Genomic DNA, 16,828 nt, shown 5'->3' with positions numbered 1-16,828 from the left:
AGAAAAAGACACCTACGTGGCCAAACCACGCTGATGGACCTCAGAAACCACTGTCTCCTGACACAGAAGTCTCTTTGGCAATGTCCCTGGCTTTCCCCTTCTGCTAGAACACATCCAGTAACAAGAAAATCACCGTTTTGAAATACCTTGTTCCACTGTCAAACAGAGTGACTAGAAATATCTTCTTTATATGAATCCCAAATTGATGATAATAAGTAGCACTTCTCCATAAGACAATGAAAATCAGTCTACTCCCTATCCCAGGAAATCACCTTTCAAATATTGAAGAAATACAGTAAATCTTTGTAATTTGACTTTTTTTCCCCCAAGATAAGGTTTCCTAATCTTCATAACATGATTTCCAGGCCCTATCCTTTTTGGCACCTTCTCTCCCAGTGCTCTCCAGAACAATCAAATTAAAGCACAGTCTCCACAGTCCCCAGAAATGAGTTCAGTTTTTCCAGATGAGACCTGACCAGTACAGAGTAAAGAGGACTTAACACAACTTTTCTTTAATGTGAAGCCAATGCTTTTAAATTTGCTGTGTGGAAAAAGGCTGGCTTCAAATCTAAGAAGCAAAGAACTAGAGTTGAAGGGTTAAACACAAGCAAACTTTCCTTTTCTCAGATGGATTATTTCATGGATATTGTAAAAACAACAACATGTGATCTGCAAAACTGTTTAGAGTCTATCAAATGCTTTCATGGACATTATCACATTTAGTGTTTGAAGCACTTTCACGGTCGGGTGTTAGTACCCCCATTTTCCAGTTGGGAAAACCAAAATCATGGAACAAGCAAGAGAGGGAGCCAGAGCTAGGACTCATGAATTCTCACCCCATAGTCTAGCACTCTTTCCACAGGAGAAAACTGCCTCAAATAATCAAATAATCATTAAATGGCTGGGCTCCCTCTAAACAACAAACTAGGAAACAAATTTTGCAACGGAGACCTAAATACATTATTGACTTTAAAATCAATACGAAAAAGACGGGCAATCCAATAGAACAATGGACAATGAATTCAACTGCCAGATTCACAGAAAAAGAAACACCAGTAGCCAATAAACATGCTTTAAGACACTCCATTTGATTTACAGTTTTAGAATGCAAATTAAAACAATAGTAGGCTATTATTTTTCACTAACCAAATTGACAAATTTAAGAAAAATAATTATAATACACAGTGCTAGTGAGAGTAGAAATAACAGAAACTCTTACTGAGTGAAATAATAAATTGATTCTTACTTTATTAAGAATTAGTATTCTGTGAAACAATTTATTAATTCACAGATAGTGAAAGTGAATTCTACTACAAATTTTTGAGTGACTCCTATGGTTTGAATGTATCCCCCAAAAGTTCAAGTTTTGGAAACTTAATTGCCAATATAATAGTTAAGATGTGGGCCTTTAAGAAGTAATTAGGTCCTGAGGGCAGAGCCCTCTTAAACAGATTAATGGCCTTATCACCTTGAGTGAGTTCTCACAAGAGCAATTGTCATAAAAGGGAGCTCTGTTCACTCTTACAGTTTCTCTGCCTCCCATACTCGCTTCTGCCTTCCACCTTTCCACCATGAGAAGACCTTCAACAGATGCTCTTGGACTTCTCAGTCTCCAAAACCATGAGCCAATTAGTTTTCTATTTTTTATAAATTACTCAGCCTGTAGTATTCTGTTATAGCAGGAGAAAACAAACTAAGAGAGTGGAAATTTGTCAGTATCTATTTAAATTTGAATATGTTTATCCTTTGGCACAGCAATTCCACTCTTAAAATGTGTCCCTAAGGTATATATAAGTGTGCAAAAATATCTGTCCGAGGATGTTTATTGTTGCATTGCTTACATTACCCAGTAAATGGATACATTCTTCATGTCTGTCATTAAAAGATTATTAGATAAAACACAGTACATCCACACAATGGAACACTGTGTCACTACTAAAAAGATGAAGAATGTCCATTTTTAGTCTAAGAAATAGGTCCGTGTAATATGAAGTGAATAAAGCAAATTGCAGAAGAGAATATAAGACAATTTCACTTGTAAAAGAACACACATGTATGAGGTCATTATGTATATCTATTCATACTATATCAATTATATACATATATACACAAACATACATTTATGAAAACAAAACATCCAGAAAGACACAATACATAATGTAATGTCTAGAACATTACAAAAAGTGGTACACAGTAGTTTCCTTTTAAAACAGAAGTCCATCAGTTGTATTACTTTTTATTTACTAAGCAATTACTTTGCATCAGGCATTATACAAAGCAGTTCTTTACTTTGAATAATCCATACATTAAAACACATGTGAGTTAAGTGTTAATATCCATCCTTACACTGAAAGTATAACCCAAACCTGCCAATGTTATGGTCCATTGCCTCCACCAGGCTATAGGGGATGCGCATATTTAGACACCTGATGGTAAGAGAAATCAAAATAACAACAATTCCAATTTTAGAGGACTCCGAGAGGCATGAAGTTTTCAAGCTCACAGCCAATGGAATAGGAGAGTTGGGTATTAAAATTATGTCATCTTTGCCATTGAAACCAAAAATTGACTATATTTCTAATGTCTAGGAAGTGTGAGATATTTTAGGTTATGGTTCACCATTTTTAAAAGGCTCTGGGCATCCTGAAGAGGTTTTCTCTGAAAATAAAAGTTTCCTACAGGATTAATTTCTCTTTCCATCAACCACCATCTAGAAAACATTCAGGAGACTTTAGATTCTGAAATGTAGTCAGGGCAAAAATTATATATATCAATTGAATGATTGATTAAACCTATTATAGGCAGATGAGATCACTTTGAAAAAACACCAGGAGAGTGGAGACATGGGAGAATGCTTGAAATCATGTGTCTCATCTATTCATTTGTCTTTTTGAAAAATGGAAGGGATAGATAACCATGTGAAAGCGCTCTTCAATATTTAGAGGATATCAATTAAAGAAAAGTTAAATTTGCTTTGTTCCTTTCAAAATAAAAAATTTTTTAAAACTAGAACCAATAGAATCCAGATAAAGATTTCAGTTCAATATATGAATAACTTTTTAATAAAATTGTCCAAATGGAATGGATTATTTCAAGAAAAAGTGAATTCCTCATCTTTTAAAATTTGATCACCGTCAGGATGACCAGTTGGTAGAATGCTACAATAGACTTTTATGAATTGAACAGTTACTCAAATTTGATAACCTTTGTATTTTCTTGCACATATTTTAGCTCAACTTATATTCTCTTCTATATCTTGTTTTGTTATTCAAATATAGCAAAGCATGGGTGAATCTGTGCATATAGTAGTCTAAACATTAAAAACAGAAAAATAAAAATTGACATTTACTGACTACTTATTTCATCCCAGGCACTATTCAGAGTGCTCACACATTAACTCAACCACACAAAATGGAATCAGTTTCTAATATGATCTCCATTATACACATGAGGGAACTGACATAAAAAGAGGTTAAGGAACTTGGCCAAGGTAACATAACTACTAAGTGGAGAAATCAGGATTCAGCTTTAGTCTGTCAGGGCACTAAAAGAAAGCATAAGGCTCTGTTAAAGAAACAAGCCTATAGTCTCAACTCTATTCTGATGACTAGCAATGATATTTTCTAACTTAAAGCAATGGAATATTTCACCAGTCAGAGGTCTACACAGAATACATATTCTTTTAAAAAGTGTATCATAAGGATGAATCATATGAAACTTAAAATTACCCACATAGACACAGAATTCAAATTCAATCTTATTTTCCAAATTTCTAAGAACATTTGCCCAGCCCGACATAAACAGAACAATTTTCACTCCCAAGCTTAGAAGTGCAGTCTCTGCCATGTTTGGTTTGGGGGTGAAAAGGGCAAGGGCGTGGGACTGAGCTGCAGGAGTTCTGACTGCGGTCTCAGTCCTGCCACCAGCACACTCTGAGATGTTGGGTGAGAGACTTGGCTACTCTTCAAATAAAACCATAGAGTTCTGTTAAAGAAAAAAGTCATTCAATCATACTTGATAAGGCACAGTAAGGAAAACTTTATTCAGGACCATCACAATAGGCATAGAAACCACTGCAACAGAGTCTTGCAGTTGAGGAGAGAGACTGGGCTCAACTCAGAATACAGCATTGACAAGTGGGAATTTATAGGCAAGAAGCAGTGTGTGGACCACTGGATGGAAAATTGCCAAGAGCAAACCTCCTGGGTAAGGCGGATTCTGGTAAAAACCAACCTCACAGGACTCTTGCTAAAGACAGGTCAAGGTGATTAGATATCACCTGGGGAATGGTGGAGGATGAGGAACCTGATCAGATGTCAAGGATGATCAGATACCAAGGATAAAGGATCTTGTTACACTGACTTAACAGGATTCTTTGCTAAAACTGGAGTTTTCAAGGAAGTGCACAAATGGGCATAGAAGATGTGGAAGCTTGACCAAAATTAAACCACCCAAGGAATCTTTGTCAGCTCCAGGAGTTCTATTTCACCTCAAAAGATCCCATAAAACATTTAACTGAGAATTGTGTAATATGTGTTTATGGCTTTTGTTTTTCTTATACAGGACCTTCATATTTATTGTAGTGCAGTATTACCTTCCTCAGAGCTGGTCAGAAATATGTAGATCCCCTTCCTCCTGATTCATTCATCTCTCGTGATCCCTCAAAATTTTCCTTGGAGATCTTAGCTAGAAAATGTCTATTCCATAAGAAAAGAGATTAATTCACAGAGGTGGTTATATTAACAAGGAATAACATGCTACATAGCCAGTGAAAACAAAGTTAAAAGGAATAAGTAACTAAAGTAACTGACTACACAATCTCATAAATACATATAAAATACCCTACATTGCCAAAATTTTACTCAGCCCATCAAACAGACATTATTTCTCACAAGTGTTTTTGTCTTTCAAACAAATCTCATTTCCTATTTTTTTGACACACAAGCATTTTTTATAACTGTGATACTGTAAAATATGTATCTGGTCCTCATCCTCATTTCCTGACACACAGTTTCTAAAATACTTGGAATCTCTGGAGTGATAAGAGTGTCTTTTGTATGCTAATGAGATGGCTGTGACTGACAGCCCCTCTGTAGCTTCAGGGGAACTGGTCACCTGAAAGACCAGGATTATGGGGTTTGGGAATTTCAGCCTCACTCCCTAACCTCCAGGGAAAGGAAAGGGGCTGCATGTTAAATTCATCATAACTGTCCTACAATTTAATCAATCTCACCTACATAAGGAGGCTTTCATAAAAACGCTTCCAAGAAAGGACTAGGTTCAGAGGACTTCCAGAAAGGTGAATAAGAACACATCCCTGTGCTGGAAGGGTAGTGCACCCCACTCCACAGGCCCAGAAGCTCCTGCACTCAGGACCCTTCCATACTCCGCCCTATATATCTTTTCATCTGGCTGTTCATTTGTATTGTTTTAAATATCCTTTACAATAAACCAGTCAATACAAGCATTTCCCTGAGCTGTGTGAGCTGCTCTAGCAAATTAAGCAAACCCAAGGAGATGGTCACGGAAATCCCAATTTATAGCAAGTCAGTTAGAAGGTCTAGAAACCTGGACTTGTGACTGGTGTCTAAAGTAAAGAGCAGCCTTGTGGGACTGAGCTTTCAACCTGTGGAAACTGACACTACCACCAGGTAGATAGTGTCAGAACTGAATTAGAGGACACCCAGCTGATGTCCATTGTGACACTGATCACTTGTTTGGTGTGTGGATACCCCCCTACCCCGCCACATCTGGGCACAGAAGCCTTCTTGTTATAAGAGTATAGTAGGAGAAACAAACAGTTTGGGATTTTTCAACTCAGTAACTGACACACTGACAATTCACCAAATCAGACCACACTAACCATCCCCAACCAAAAAAAAAAAAAACAAGGCAAAAGTAAAATGTATTAGCATTTCTTATAAATGTTTTATAACAAGTTTTTTACACAAATTCTTTGAAACAGCTCACAAGATTACTTATACTAAAATATAAATAAAGGAAATCAAATCAAGACCCAGAAACATATAAATTAAGATAGAACATCAAGACCAAAAGAAAAGTTAGATTTGCATGTATATTGTATGCTATTACTAAAATTTGAGCCAGGCCAGGCTCAGTGGCTCGTGTCTGTAATTCCAGCAATTTGGAAGGCCAAAGTGCATGGATCACTTGAGGTCAGGAGTTCCAGACCAGCCTGGCCAACATGGTGCAATCCCATCTCTACTAAAAATACAAAAATTAGCCGGGCATGGTGGTGGGCACCTGTAATCCCAGCTACTTGAGAGGTTGAGGCAGAGGGTGCAGTGAGCAGAGATCATTCCACTGCATTCCAGCCTGGGCAAGAGGGCAAGACTTTGTCTAAAATAAAATAAAATAAAATAAAATTGAGCTAAATTTTTGCCTCCAAGCATTGGTGGAACTTCTAAAATATGAAACAACAAAATCAAACATATGAATTTTTTTGGTCACATAAAAAGAAGAATTCAAAGAAGTTCACAGAGAAGTTTTTCCCAGGCCTTAAACCAACAAGGAATATAGAGGACAATGTTTTTGTTTGTATCCCTACCATATATGCATTAATGAGTTTTACAAGATTTTTTTCCTTTTGCATAGTAACCTGAGGGAAGAATGCCAAACCATAACTTGGTGAAAATAATTTTGCAGAGCATGAGGGTAGAGAAGGGAGCAAAAGATTGAAATTGTCTCCTCTGTCTTACACCTACGCTAATTATTTTAGTGGCTTCAAAAAGCCTTTTTAACTCCAGTCACCATGCTGTATACAATAGATCTCCAGAACTTACTCATCTCATAACTGACAGTTATGACCACCATTTGACCAACATCTCCCCGCTCAGCAAGCCCTGGATGGCTACTCACAGCAAGAAAATCCACTGAGGCAATAACCAGACACAAATCCTTACAAACCAAGCAATGCATGGAAGTCTTTGGGAGAGTAAGCTCTAAGGTCTCCAAAATGTGACGACGTGGGATCCCGCCCTCTTTCCCAGAACAACTGTCAAATCTTCCGTGAAGGTAGAGCTAACTTGGACACATGTAATTTCACCCAGGATGACCATTTACCTCATTTTCATGTCGTTTCTCTCGTTATGATGTTCACTGATGGGAACAGGGTGTTCATGGCTATACAGAAGTCTCAGGCAGATTTTGATTAATTTGGCTGATTCTAACTCGTCTTATTCTTGTGATCTCCAGAATATGAATGTTTCTCTTTGAAATCTTGTCTTACTGAATGGTTGGTGCTCTTCTAAAATCATTGTCTTATGTTTAATTTTCATGTACTAAACCTTATCTATGTCTCTTCTCCAGTATGGTAGGTTTTCTTTCTTATAAATTTACCCAACATTTCCCAATCTTTTACATGTCTTTCTAAATATTTTATCTTCCTACAAAATAAAGTCCACTTACGTATTTTCATAACTTTCTCCTCTACTGGTATTTCCCACTTAAGACTCAAAAATAATAATGAATAATGTTTTTTCAAAGTGTACTCTATTTTGGTCCACTGTTTGTAGCTGTTAATTTGATTTTTACCTACACTTGAGTGTAAAGAAGATATCTGGACATGAGCCCACTAGCAACATTCCCAGGATCCTTTAAGAACTCCTCATTTCCTGACCTGGCACAGTGGCTCACACCTTTAATCCCAGCACTTTGGGAGGCCAAGGTGAGTGGATCACTTGAGGCCAGGAGTTTGAGACCAGCCTGGCCAACGTGGTGAAACCTTGCCTCTACTAAAAATAGAAAAATTAGCCAGGCATGGCCGCACAGGCCTGTAATCCCAGCTACTCAGGAAGCTGAGGCATGAGAGCTGCGTGAACCTGGGAAGCAGAGGTTGTAGTGAGCTGAGATCACACCACTCCATTCCAGCCTGCGTAAGAGAGCAAGACTCTATCTCAGCAAAAAGTATAAATAAATAAATAAATAAATAAATAAATAAATAAATAAAGTACTCCTTATTCCCCTTCTATTCATTGTCTTTGTAAAATACACTGCACTATTTCTCACATATTGACATTTCTGAAATGAGATATTTTATCGGTTGGGAACATAGAATACAATCTTTATTTTTCAAACCTTTATTTTAAATCGTTGGTGAAATTTACAATTAATGGCCTCTTAGATTCTAGGAAACATGATAGTGGAACTGATGTTATTACTTTAGAAACAGTGAGTTAATAGGACCAGTCATATATTGAAGCCTCTCTTGTTACATGACAGATAAACCATACCATGTAATAAAAAAGAAACTTCTTTGTGCTTGAAGACTATGTTTTCATATCATTCAAAATTCTAATAGTTTGTAAATAACCTGTAAACAAATAATAAAGGCAGGGACAGTATGCAGCCTTCTTTATGCCCTCATGAATTTTTCTTCAATCTACAGAAGACCATACATACCTACCTAGATGCTTTTTAAAAATCAGCTTTATTGAAGTATAATTGACAAATAAAATTGTATGAATTTAAGGTGTGCTTTAGATTCTTGGTGCAATGTTAAGACACAGAGTTTGTGTAGACATCGGTAACTGTATCAAGTTCATGGCATTTAACTTTGTTCAGACTAGCTATTCAAGGACATGTTCACAGTCCTGTGATTGCTAGGAACTTTATCATAAGGCAATAAAGCATGTAATAGTGGCCAGTCAGGAGGTATCCTAAAACCTGTTGGTTCCACAAATAAAATACAGACATGAGAAACCCAAAACTTATTTAAAGAAGAAACTGTCATTAAGTTTGGATGGAATGTCCAATAAAATATGTAGTTTAAGGGGTACAGAATATTGCCTTTTATAAAAGGAGAGAAATTTAAATCTGAACCACACAGATGGGAATTTACACATAGAATTTGATGAGGAAGGAGTCCTTGAAAAGACTTTGAACAATTCTGATGAAAAAAGAAAAAACTTCACCCAGGACTTTTTAAATAGAGCCTTTCAATGCATATTTTTGTGGTGGACATAATAGGTACACTGGTTATATTTTTAAATTACCAAAAATTAAAAAGATAGAATTGCCTTGAAAATGTATGTCATTCTAGTTAAGGATCATAATAATGTGTATTTGCCTAACTCAGACTAAATCTTTTTGAGTGGAGAATGAGACATCACAATTGAAGCAAAATTTGGGAATCCTTTATATCTTACAGCATATGTCTTGGAGAAGAAATTGCCATTACAAACTATATATAATAAAAATAAACATTTATTAAACATTCACCAAATATCAGGTGCCATGCTAATCATTTTACATATATTAGCTCATAAAAGTCACCATATCCTTTCCAAGTAGGCACTTTATTATTCTTATCTTACAGGTAATGAAATGAAAGTCAAAAAAGATGTAGTTTGTTCTGCAAATAAGTGGCAGAATAAAGTGTCAAGCCCAAAGGATTTGGTGCGAAAGCCCCTGTCTTGACCAGCATGCTATCAAGGACCATGGGCATTCCTGTTGGGCAAGCTTTGTACGTAAACCCCCCAGTTTGGTTTCTCTGCAATTCCAAGGTGTATGGAAAACTATTTTACCTCCAATAACGGTCCTCAGATTTGCGCACATACAGCGATTTTATATTCTGAGAAGAGAGGCTCACATGTAACTAATCCCAAAACTAAAACTTTTTTCTCTCTCCTGGATTTAATTCTAAGGATATAATAACTAACTTGATTAAACAGCTCAGTGGCCTCACATATTACCATTTAGAATGTCATACTGCTACAGTTCTTAATTCTACCATAAGTGCCCTTCCCTTTCAAGTTAACTGCATGACCGATTAAATGCTCTGCACAAAGGCAAGGTGACTCTAAAAGGAAACATGCAATTATGTAGTTTCTAAGTAGTAATTATCTCAAATTAATTGCTGTTTTATGGGAGTTTTGATCGTACCAAACAATATTTACAATTGCAATTCAATTCCAAGGTATCTTCTTACTCTGCTTAGCTATTTAGCCATCTCTTCAGTCATGCCTTCTCATGTTTGGGAAACATGTATGACTTACGGTACAGTTAAATGAGGTTTCATTAACTCCAAAGGGAGCTATCTGAACAGGAAATATATGCCACAGCGTGAAAGAAATAACATGGGGAACCCAAGGGTACTGTGAAAAAAACACTGGCCTTCCTTGGGTCCACTTAGGTCAACATTTCTGACTTCTATTATAAAGTCTACTGTTGTTATTGGTTTAACCTCATCAAGAAAATTAAGGCTTCATTTTCCATGCTTTTCTTCAATGCCCCATCCTTTGTCTGCCACCAAAAGATAAGAGATCTAAGATCCTGTCCCATTTAAACAATGAGTCATGTTAGTCATTTTTTCAGTCTCTCAGGATAGTGATTTGTCTGTGTTCTCTTTTTCCCACTAAAATAGAAACTTTAGAAATTGAAGACTGGGGCTTATTCTCAAAGATCCTTTGTAGTTAATAAGCACAGGAAATGTGTATCTCTGATGCCTATCACATATTTAATAAGAAGATATCATTACTGCAAAACGGTTCTCTGTTTGAAACTAATGACCATTTCTATTATACATCTCTTTGAAATACCCACTTTTGATGAAAACACCAACCAGGAGTGTTTACTGAACACTCACTGGTGACAAAGCACCAGGATAAGTGTGTAATCAAATAATACTTGTCTGAGGTCTCTGACATTCTCTGCATCAATAGACATGAAAACTTACATTAACTTCCACTCAAAGTCCCCACACTTCTAGACAACTCCCTAAGAAAACGCATTCATTTAACATTGATGAGATTGGGTTCAACCTGATTTATAAACTTTTCAATGTTGATATTTTGCTGTTGAAGCTGTTTAAAAAATCAGAATTCTACCCTCTCTCCAGCCACCCAGCTCTTCAAAAGGTCGCACTCATTCTAAAGCAAAGAGAAAAGGCGTTACCATTTCAACATTCTTTGATGGAAGGAGTTTTCCCTTCCCAATCTCATCTGTTTCTAGTTTCTCTCCTGCAAGTCAGCTTTTTTTTTCACAGTCAGTGCATTTCTATTTATTCCTCCATATCTTCTATCTCCACATCTTTTGGCCCCCTTCTCCTACAGGGTTTAAAGTAAGGGAGACCACACTCACACTCAGAACCTCAGAGAAAGGGACTAATAGAATTGTCACAGCTCAGCAGTGAGACCATCAGGCATCTTAGAATGTAGAAAATAAAGGGAAATCCAGTTCATTTTTGAGTCATTGCTTTTAATCATGAAATAAATATTTCTCAATGGCATGAAAGAAGTGGATATCTTGTATATGTGAGTGAAGTTTCATGTGTCATTGCTTCTAAGGTGTCACTTTGCTGAGGGTTAAAGGGCTTGTACCTTAGTAGGTAGGTTAAGTCAATAGATATTTACGAACAGGCATTTCTCCTTCCTAATTATTGGGAAAAGTGAATGGACAGGATGATGTAGAAAAAAACTATCAGCAATGAAATATAATAAAACGTTATGAACAGTAATCTGCAAAACAATTAAAAAAACCTTACTACAATGCCAAAGAGTGTTCACAGAGCTTCTCATGCCTCAAGCTTTGCAGTGGAATTGTCCGTCCGTTAAAGTAAAGGAAGTTGCTGAAGTCTTTGACCCCAGAAATGAAACTCAAGCAGTTGACAGCACATATTCCACATGTCTAAACATATAAACAGTGAATATATATCCATGATTTTCTGATAAAAATTCTTTCCATCTGCTGGGCTAGTACCTTGAAGAACTGCAACTAATTCCAGAATCATTAGTGTGTGTCCCTGAGTCATAAGCACACTCTAATCCTCAAGTTTCTAGGGAGAAAGGCTTAACTGACCCAGTATTACTATCCTACTCAAACATAATCTCTCATAATTCCCTTGTCCTTGCACAGAAAAGCACTGTGTTTCTCTGCAGATTAGGTTTGCTAAAATATCCTGAATTCAGACAGATCAGAAAATTTGCTAAAAAAATATATTTTTTTAAGTTCTACTTGAGGGCTACTGCAAATTTTGAATGGTAAGAGATAAAGATTAAATAGATAGACAGGTAGATAGATTAATTAAGTGACTGACTCACTGACCAAAATTGCCCCTTCCTCTGAGTAAAGAGATCTCAGCTTTTTTTTTTTTTTGGAAATGGAGTTTTCACTCTTGTTGCCCAAGCTGGAGTGCAGTGGTGCAATCTTGGCTCACTGCAACCTACACCTCCTGGATTCAAGCAATTCTCCTGCCTCAGACTCCCAAGTAGCTGGGATTACAGGCACTCACCACCACGTGCAGCCATATATATATATATATTTTTTTTTTTTTTTGCATTTTTGGTAGAGTGGGGGTTTCACCATGTTGGCTAGGCTGGTCTCAAACTCCTGACCTCAGGTGATCCACCCGCCTTGGCCTCCCAAAGTGCCGGGATAACAGGTGTGAGTCATCACACCCAGCCATGATATCTCAGCTTTAATCATCTAATCTAGTCTTGGAAATCACTTTCAAAATAAGTTCAAGAAAATCACATTAGATTTAAAAAGTTATACTTTCTTCAAACACAATATTGTCATTCCAATAAATGCCAATCAATTTCCTAATAGAACCTTGCCAGTGCTTTGAATTCTCCTGTCCCAATTCAAAGACAAAATCTGTATGAAAACAAGTCCAAAATGATAAGTAAACTATTACACATTTCTCTGAGGCCCATTGTTTGATCCATTTGAATAGCTGAACACAGAATCCAGGTTTTGCCTTTTATATTTTTCCTCATAAACATTCTAATTAATATTCTGTCTCTGGACAGTACAATTTCATAAGCCAGCCCCCAAAGAGAGAAATATGCTCTTTTCCTTGAGATCTGGAGAATGCATTCAACATCCACTTTATAAGAAGGAGGATGCTAATAAATAAAACTACAAAATTGCATCACCTACTGGGAGCAATCCATTGCCAAGGAAAGTAATTTTACAAATGAAAAACCAAAGGGCAGTCAGTCCCCAGTGCCAGAGGATAGTTTTGATGAAAGAGTCACATGAAAGAGGGATTCTCACAATCAAATGGTTATCAGAATTATCTAGAGGACTATGAAAATGTACTAAACCTGAACGTCTCTCTAGACCCGCTGACCCGGATTCTCAAGAGGTTAGCACAAGAATACAATTTTTTTTTAGAGCTGCCAGTGATTCTGATGACCCACCAGATAGGCAATTCATTGATGTAGGACAGTGGTTCTCAAATTGTGGATCCCAACCAGCACCATCAGCATTAGAAGTGCACATTATTGGGCCTCCTTGAAGGCCTCCTGAATCAGAAATTCTGGGGGACAGGGCCCAGCAAGCAACCTGAGCTTTAGGAAGGCCTCTGGGTGATTCTGATGCAGGTGAAATGTGAGAATCATTGTTCTAGAGAACTTCAGTCAAGACTGGGCCAAAAAGAACAAAAAGATTTCATCCTTATCCAGTTACTTTCTAGAGATTCTGACAGTAATTACTTATGGAGGGAGCAAACAGAGCCTAAGGCTATACTAAATATGGCTATGAGGAAGAGGAGACACCTAAAGATGCTTAGAAGATTTCATGCCTAACAATAGGCATGTGAGAGAGTAATTGGGGAACTTCTGTTTCCTGACATTTGCTGGGGCATTTTAAAGGGCTTATAACAATATCTTCTAGGTTACAGGAATAAACCTAACTTAATTGTTTTATTTATGTGAATTTTTGCCTGTCTGAACAGAAAAAAAAAAAATCTCTTATTATGCTTGTGTATTTGTCCTTTTCCCCATTTCCTTCTGTTCCTGCAAGCATTGCACATCTATTTTCATTCCTAAATGATGCTTGATAGCTTCCTCTCTGACCTTTGTAACTTTGACTACTTCTCCAAGAATCTGAGACTTTAGAGCAGTATTTCTTAACCTTTTTTCATTATCACATCTCTAAGGAGGCTTTTAAAACATTTTTTTCCTAATCTCTTCTCCCTCATTTTATACCACAAATGTATGGCATAACTGTTTCTGTGCTACAGTTGATCCTTGAACAATGCTAATTTGAACTGTGTCAGTCCACTTAATTCCAGATTTTCTTCTGTCTCTGCCACCCCGACACAAGAACATCAGGCCCCTCCTCTTCTTCCTCCTCTTCCTCCTCAGCCTTCAATGACCCATCTCTACTTAATGAATAGTACATATATTTCCTTATGATTTTCTTAATAACATTTTCTTTCTTTCTAGCTTACTTTACTGTAAGAATACAATCTATGACTGCATGTAACATTTAAAAGTATATGTTAATAGACTGTTTATGGTATGAGTAAGGCTTCCAGTCAATAGTAGGTTATTAGTAGTTAAGTTTTGGGGGAGTCAAAAATTATACTCAGATTTTTCACTATGCGGGGGTTATCACCCCTAAAATTCAAGCTGTTCCAGGGTCAACTGTATATCTATACCTGTGCCTCATGCATAAAAAGAGTAAGACTGAACATGATGATTGGAGAATGCATGAAACGTGATTAACGTCTCTGCGTAATCAGGACTTGCAACACCCTGATTGCTCCTATCTGATTCTTCCTGACGATCGCTCCGGTTTCTGTTATGTTGATTGTTAGTTTACTTAACGTAGTTATCATGCGGTGCATGGAATAGTTTTTTTATTTCGCTGTTTTGTGATCTCGCAAAATTTATCTGGTTTTGAAAATTGTGACTTGTATTTGTTGCTTACTGGAACTTAGGAGGTAGGATTGTGCAAATGGAAAAAAAAAAAAAAAAGGGTAAGACTTCTTTCACCCACTAAGAACTAATTTGCATCTCCTTGGGGGATATTACCCTGTTGGGAATACACCCTTTAGAGTTATAGTTACAGTTGTGTTCTGATACATTAGAGGTAAAAAAAAAAAAAAAAGTCCCATTTATTATTCTCAATCAAATTAAATCTAGATTAACAATCAAACTGAAAACATGGGGCAGAAAATCCAGTCTCAGTCATGTTGGTGCTCACTCACAGCTGGAGCGGTACAGTGCTGCAAAATTGCAGAAGGGACCCTAGATTTCAGTTCATCATGATGGCCACTGAGATGCTCACAGTCCTGCCCCTCCAGGGGGCCGCAGGAAATCAGAGCAGAGGTTTCTCACTCACTCCTCTCCTCCCTCTTCCACTACCTGCCGAACACACACAAATCATGTACATTCCAACTTTTCTAGAATTGGGCAACTTTTCTGCTCCTTCAATCCTAGGAATTACCTCCCTATTAATCCAACTCCTCCTTCACTGAGCTCAGACTTTAAAAAACAAAAGCCTTTTAATTTAAGTTCCTCAGATACAAGGCTAACCTAGGTCACACATAGCTGCCCTCTGAAGGTGTGGCGGCACATTGATATCTCCCATCCTCTGCGGTAAACCAACAAGCCACATTTTTTTCTCAATTAATTTTTCCTGCTATGTCTAAATTCTAGACTTTTCAGAGCTGGGCTAGATTTGACTGAAAGGAACACTTTCAAACCCTGGAGAAATCTATTCTCCAATAGGCTACTTGTTGAAAGAGTTCTTTTTTCAAACTGATATCATTCTAGAGAAGTTCAGGATTGGCTTCAGTAGGACAAGAGTTCTAATTCCATCACCACCATTTAATACCTACATGACCTCTATAATCTTTCATGTCTTTATCTGTAAATCAAGATATAATAATAATACCTATTGCAAAGGGTCATTGTAGAGATTAAGAGAGCATGCATGATAAATTCTACCACAGTGCCCAGTATAAGGTGTAGGATAAATAAATGGCAATCTTACCATTGTTAGCACTAACTAACTCAACCAACTCAAATAAGATTTTTCTCATTCGTTCATTCATCCATTTTAAGTACCAATTCGGGGAAGTGTCAAGGAGTACTGACTGGATAAATAATTTCACCATAAAGATTTCCTCTCCCTACGTCTACAAATGGAGAAGATTATTTTCTTTTAGCTCAAACCTAAGCTAAGATTGTCCTAAGGAAGTAGCCAGCGAGGAACTTGTATTAGAAAAGAAAGTGAAGTAATTCCTGAGTAAACAATGCCTGAAGGGGAAAAGCGAACTAAACTGAATATACCACAAAGTAGAATTTATTATTTTGGGACCCACCTTGGTTATAATCAAACTGTATCTGACCTCATTCCCTGGAGTGCAATGCCCTATCACCTGAGGATACTTCTCCATTGACACCTGCTTTGATCCAGGAATGTAATGTTCCATGCTTAGAATTGGCTAACAAGAAAGTTAACTGTGAACTGTAAACAGGTATGAATTGATATTCATCAGTAGATTTTTCTAAGAACTTCCCAACTTTTGCCTTGCTTTATTGCTCTTATAACTGATTCAGTCAGCAGGGAATAATTAGCAGCCATGCCACACAGGAACAAAGTGTGCAGACTTGAGTTGATGTTGTGCTTAATGAGCCTATTTAAAAAGTTACAAATCACCCAGCTTCCCATCAACCTCCCTCCACTTAGCGCTTTCTCATGTAGAGTGTGGCAAAAATCAGAACCCACGCTGATGGGGCTAACTCAGCCTTGAAATTTGCCATTTGCCTACACGCCAAAGGCCAAGGTATGTAGCAAACTAAGAAAGAAGGCAGCTTTTTCTTGTTTGTTGCATGTACAAATACTACTGTGAGGTTAGTGGGAAATAAAGATCAGGAGAAACTATCAGCTGGGGACTTTCTTTGAGACATTTGAATGGATAAATATATGTATGACTGTCATCCTGATCACCAAATTAGATGTGAGTTACTCCTTTTAGGTGGCAAGAACTTTTAAAAAGGGGCTGTCTTATATAAATGTCTTAACAGTGTGCAAAGTCATTTTTACTTTGTGAATTATTTTCCAAAATCTT

At 37.1% G+C, this 16,828-nt stretch overlaps 1 non-coding gene across 1 annotated transcript; it reads left to right on the top strand.

Annotated features, from left to right (window-relative positions):
- The first annotated feature begins 14,389 nt into the window (after positions 1 to 14,389).
- LOC116275558 lies at positions 14,390 to 14,523 on the top strand. Its single transcript, XR_004184674.1, has one exon. It is a non-coding gene; the product is annotated as a U8 small nucleolar RNA (small nucleolar RNA).
- The last annotated feature ends 2,305 nt before the right edge of the window (positions 14,524 to 16,828 follow it).

Source organism: Papio anubis, chromosome 6 (genome assembly GCF_008728515.1).
Source record: "Papio anubis isolate 15944 chromosome 6, Panubis1.0, whole genome shotgun sequence".
Lineage (NCBI taxonomy): Eukaryota > Metazoa > Chordata > Mammalia > Primates > Cercopithecidae > Papio > Papio anubis.
Note: the sequence above shows the minus strand (reverse complement) of the source record. Positions and strands in the feature narration are given on the sequence as shown.